The sequence below is a fragment of the Dunckerocampus dactyliophorus genome, chromosome 17 (genome assembly GCF_027744805.1).
Source record: "Dunckerocampus dactyliophorus isolate RoL2022-P2 chromosome 17, RoL_Ddac_1.1, whole genome shotgun sequence".
NCBI classification, from domain to species: Eukaryota; Metazoa; Chordata; class Actinopteri; order Syngnathiformes; family Syngnathidae; genus Dunckerocampus; species Dunckerocampus dactyliophorus.
Window position 1 is genome coordinate 7,105,564 of NC_072835.1, and position 5,304 is coordinate 7,110,867.

Consider the following 5,304-nt stretch of genomic DNA (forward strand, 5'->3'; position numbering starts at 1 on the left):
TTCATTGAAATAAATGAGTTATAGGTGCCGACAGCCATTAGCAAGTTAAGCTAACCATCGAACTACTGAAGCTCTAAGCGGGTTCCTAACAACAATGCCATGCAAAAAGCAACATGATTCAGCCGTGGAGTTTTTGGGTCTGGACAAACAGCCGGAGTCATACAGCACATGCCGAATGCTGACAGATGATTTTATGTGGCGCCTTGAAGGAAAAATTGAAAGCGATACTGCAGGAAACTGTAGCACAGAAAAGATCTAGAAGCCTGCAAAAGATTGGAAATGTGCAATCACAGAATAACAGCTTCAAGAGGAGTTTCTCTGAGATCCATGATGAAGTCAAGTACCTAAGGGAGGAAAATAGAGCACTGCACAATAGTTTCAAGGTACTACAGAACGATCGCACTGCCTTGAACGCTGCTCTCGCGTTAAAGACGCGAAAGAAATAATCACTAAGCAAATGAACACAATTGAGAATGCATGAATGAAGAATGTGTTCTCTACACTTCCGTTTGTTAAACGATTATTGAAAATGATTATTGAAAAATATGCCCATTGCTGAAACGTTTTTAATAGAGATACACAATATCTTTTTTTTCAAACCGATACTGATAATTATTGTGCACCCCTACTTTTTAATATGTTGCCTTGACTTCGGCTGCATTGTCTTTTGCATAATCATTTTCATTTCTTGTATATCGGTAGTGTTTGATAGCAAATGCTAATGATGAACTGTTTGTCTAATGAACACTATGTAGCGATTTTCACTGACATATTACTCAGGTTATATACACAACTATTGAGGAATTATGTGTAATTATCTTTATTGCCATATTGAACTGAATGGTAAATTATTATTATTATTATTATTATTGAATAATTTCAACTACTTCGATTACCTGTCAACTTTGAAACTGGGAATGTGCAATACCGATCATCAGTATTTGGTAGGGGTGTCATGATACGCTCGATGTACGATGTTGATGAGATGAGACGATATTTTAACACTACTTTTAAGAAAGCTACAATGACAGAATATAAGAGTGGACAAACAGACTTTTTTTATTTGACTGAGTGACAAAACAATGTAGGTACATTTGTAATGTAATTTTATAACTTTGCATGTTTGACCTAAGCATGATGCTTTTAACTGCTGAATATTTTTGCACAAATTGAAACAAAAACTACAAATTATAAGTTAAAATAATGATGGCAGTTGTAGCTGCTACTACTTATCATCTGTGTTGATGTGTAGTTATGTAAAGACACATTATGTTCGTGATAAGTGCTGAACCAGGAAGTTTTCAATAAGTCCCAAATAGCCCCAAATAGACACTAGTATCACATGTTTTTATAGAAGTCATATACAGTGAGTGAGTGAGTAATATGTAAATTCTGACTGTTTTTAGAGAGCCGGCTCTTTTGGCTCAGCTCACTAAAAAGACCTCCCAAGTGGCTCCTCCTTTTGTCTTAATTTATTACCAAATTATGTGTATTGTGTACAAAGAATTACTAATGGCAAAAATACACAATATCAAATGTTTACTATTTCAATTGATTTATTTAAATCCTCAATGAACAGCTACAAAAAATATATTATAAAAATACTGTATATTCTAAAATACAAAAACAAAGACCCGTCTCAATAGACAAGGTCAACTCTGCATGCAAATTATTAATTATTAACTATTTACAATCAAACACAACATCAACAAAACACCACACAACAAAACACAAATTAAAACGTGCAAAACAAAAAGAAAAAGCAGCAACCAAGTAACAGTTTGCTGAAGATTGTATAAAAACAAACAAACAAGTGCCTCAGCTTTGAGGGGCTGATCCTGTTTCTCCTTTCTGTTATGAGTAACAACAAATTAAGTTTAGAACTACAAATAAACTTTGTTCTTGGTTTGTTTTATTTTTAATTTATTGTATTTATTATTAGTTGTTTAAAAAATTGGCCATCTGCAGTATTGTCATTGTGATCACTGTCATAGTTCATCATTTCATGACTGCTATTATGTCTGATTGTCATTGACAGCTTTGTCATTGTGGTTGTTGATATTGATTTGTCCTTTATCCTTGTTCGTCTTTATAGTTGTCACGGACATTTATTTGCTGATGTCGTTCTGTATGTTTCTGTTGTTCTGTCACAATTGTTGTTGTTGCTGCTGTTGTCCTTGTCTCTTGTCTCTCTTTTTTTTGTTTTTGTCCCCCCCCCGTTTACTTTTCTCTTCTTCTCTGTCCCCTCCTGCTCCGGTCCGGGCGCTCCAAATTTGCTTTATAACAAGCATCAAGGTCGAATAAATTTTGTATGACAGGGGAAGTGTATATCACACTTCTCTCTGGCAGAGTAAATCTGTTGAGCACTTGACGGCATTTAGGTATACAATTCTATCGTTTCAGCAACTTGAAAAAATGCGATTTCGCGACAGTGCCGGCACGGAAAAAACGGGCGAAAATCGACCCCTCGGAGAAGTTGTTTTTTTTGCCATCTTTGAGTCCTGCCAGGACCCCCGATGAATGTTTGGGGGGTTTTGCCCACCTCCCTGGCCGGAAAAGTGTCGTTTCAGCAACTTGAAAAAATGCGATTTCACGACACTGCCGGCACGGAAAAAACGGGCGAAAATCGACCATTCGGAAAAGTTGGGTTTTTTGCCATCTTTGAGTCCTGCCGGGACCCCCGTACGGTACTTATTTAATTTATCCCACAACATTCTTCCATCACACATTCTGACACACTGACAGGTAAGTGACCGAATCTGAATGAGGCTTGAGTGTTCATGAAGGGCGACAGGGCGAGATCCACCCCAGCGGCACACACTGACCCCTTGTGACTGCTTTGGGCCGGGGTGGACCAGCGGATTAAGAACAGAAATTGCAGAACAATATGTGCTTTCACTTTAAGTCCCCAAATACCAGAAAACTCTCCAACAAAATATGTTGCCAGCTTGAGCAAGAAGGTCACCACGTTGGCAACACTGGTGCTGTGTGTGTTTAAACTCGCCCCTCCGCTGCTCAGTGTGGACACAGAGACACTACCACACATCTTGACCAATGGCGTTCACCTTTAACAGTAAAAAAGAAGAGGAAAAAGGACGTGAGCCGGCTCCTGTTGTTCATTTCAAAGAGCGGACTCTTGGAGCCGATTTGTTTGCGACCGGCACATCAGTTTGATCAAATGTAGAATTATGACAGCTTCTGCTTGGACATTACACCGCCACAGCTGTTCAATTCTGATGAAAACAAGCACCTGCTAAGTGATGAGTACCGCTGGGACACCAAGGTAGGTTGGACTGCAAGGTGTATTGTGCGTAGAGCACTTAATGTGCGCTTCCAAATCCTGCCTGCACTTCCATATGATGTGTATGTGTTATCACTCATAGTAGCGATGCCATAGTTCATACTCTGATTGGCTTCTGGCTGACCTGTTCTTGCGAGACAGCTTTTCTCTAAACAAGAAATTGTCACATTTTAATCTCTCATGATCTCGTGACACCTCTAGTATTTGGTATAGTAGTTTGCTGGTTAGCTTTTACTAGATTTTATATATATATATACGTTGTATGTTTTATTGGAAGAGATAGATCATGTCAACTTGTAACTTGAAAAAGTGTGTGCACACCTGATATACATGTACAATGTACATATTCATATTTATAAATATAAGACATATATTACACATTTATATGTTTAGAAATATATTTTCTTTGTTTATAGTGTCGACGCTCCACTACCTAACGCCAGACTTTATCAGGTATCAGCACCTGAACAAAAGGCACTTAAGGATCATATTACCACTTCCTTGGCAGCAGGTCTTATACGTCCCTCCTCGTCGCCCCTGGGGGCTGGCTTTTTCTTTTTTTGAAAAGAAAGACAAGTCATTACGCCCTTGTATCGACTATTGTGGTCTTAATGATATTACAGTTAAGAATTCTTATTCGTTACCACTTATGGATTCTGCATTTTCTTCACTACACTCTGCCAAAGTTTTTTCTAAGCTTGATTTACGTAATGCCCATCATCTGGTACGTATTAAGGAGGGGGACGAGTGGAAGACCGCATTCAATACACCCCTCGGTCATTTTGAATATTTAGTTATGCCATTCGGTCTCACCAACGCTCCCGCCGTATTTCAAAATTCAAAATCTTATCAACGACGTTCTCCGCGATTTCATTAATCAGTTCTGTTTTGTTTATTTAGATGACATTTTAATTTTTTCCAATTCTCTACAGGATCATGTTCGGCAAGTTCTACAGCGGCTTCTGGAGAACCGTCTCTTTGTCAAAGCACAGAAGTGCGAGTTCCACGTTTCTACCGTGTCATTCTTAGGCTACATCATGGAGAAGGGCCAATTCAAAGCCGATCACGCTAAAATACAGGCGGTGGTCGATTGGCCTTCTCCCAAATCAAGGAAGCATCTGCAGAGGTTCCTTGGGTTCGCCAATTTCTATCGGTGCTTCATTCGTGATTACAGCATTAAGGCGGAACCTACAACGAAGCTTACATCCACCAAGTTAACTTTCGTGTGGTCTCCAGAAGCCGAATCTGCATTCGTGAAGCTCAAGTCATTGTTTACTTCTGCCCTGGTTCTTGTTCATCCTAATCCTGTACTTCAATTTTTCGTAGAAGTCGATGCCTCGGATAAAGGAGTGGGGGCTGTCCTCTCCCAACGTTCCCCAGTCGACCAGAAACTCCACCCGTGTGCGTTCTTCTCTCGCCGCCTCACTAAAGCTGAGGGTAATTACAATGTGGGTAACAGGGAACTGCTTGCCATCGTTCTTGCGCTGCGGGAGTGGCGACATTGGTTGGAGGGTGCAGCTCTGCCATTTGTCGTCGTCACGGACCATAAGAATCTTGCATACATTCCCACAGCACAGACTTAATTCACCTCAAGCACGCTGGTCATTATTTTTGACAAGATTTACCTTTTCAATTACTTACAGACCCGGCTCTAGAAATGTTAAGCCCGACGCTCTGTCCAGAGTTTACGACCCAGTCAAGGAAGATGGACCACCTCCGTCGCGCATGATCGATGGCTGGCCTGCATACACCGTGAAGGCTATTTTAGATGTTAGAAGAAGGGGTAGAGGGTGGCAATATCTGGTCAATTGGGAGGGGTATAGGCCAGAGGAACGTTCTTGGGTCACCCGCTCCTGTATCGTTGATCCCACGCTCATTAGTGACTTCCACTCGTCCCATCCTGATAAGCCAGGTAAGCCGCCAGGGGTCAATTTAAAAGAGGGGGGAGTACTGTCATAGTCTGAGTCGCTGCTCTGCCGCCATCTAATGGTTTTTCATTGCAG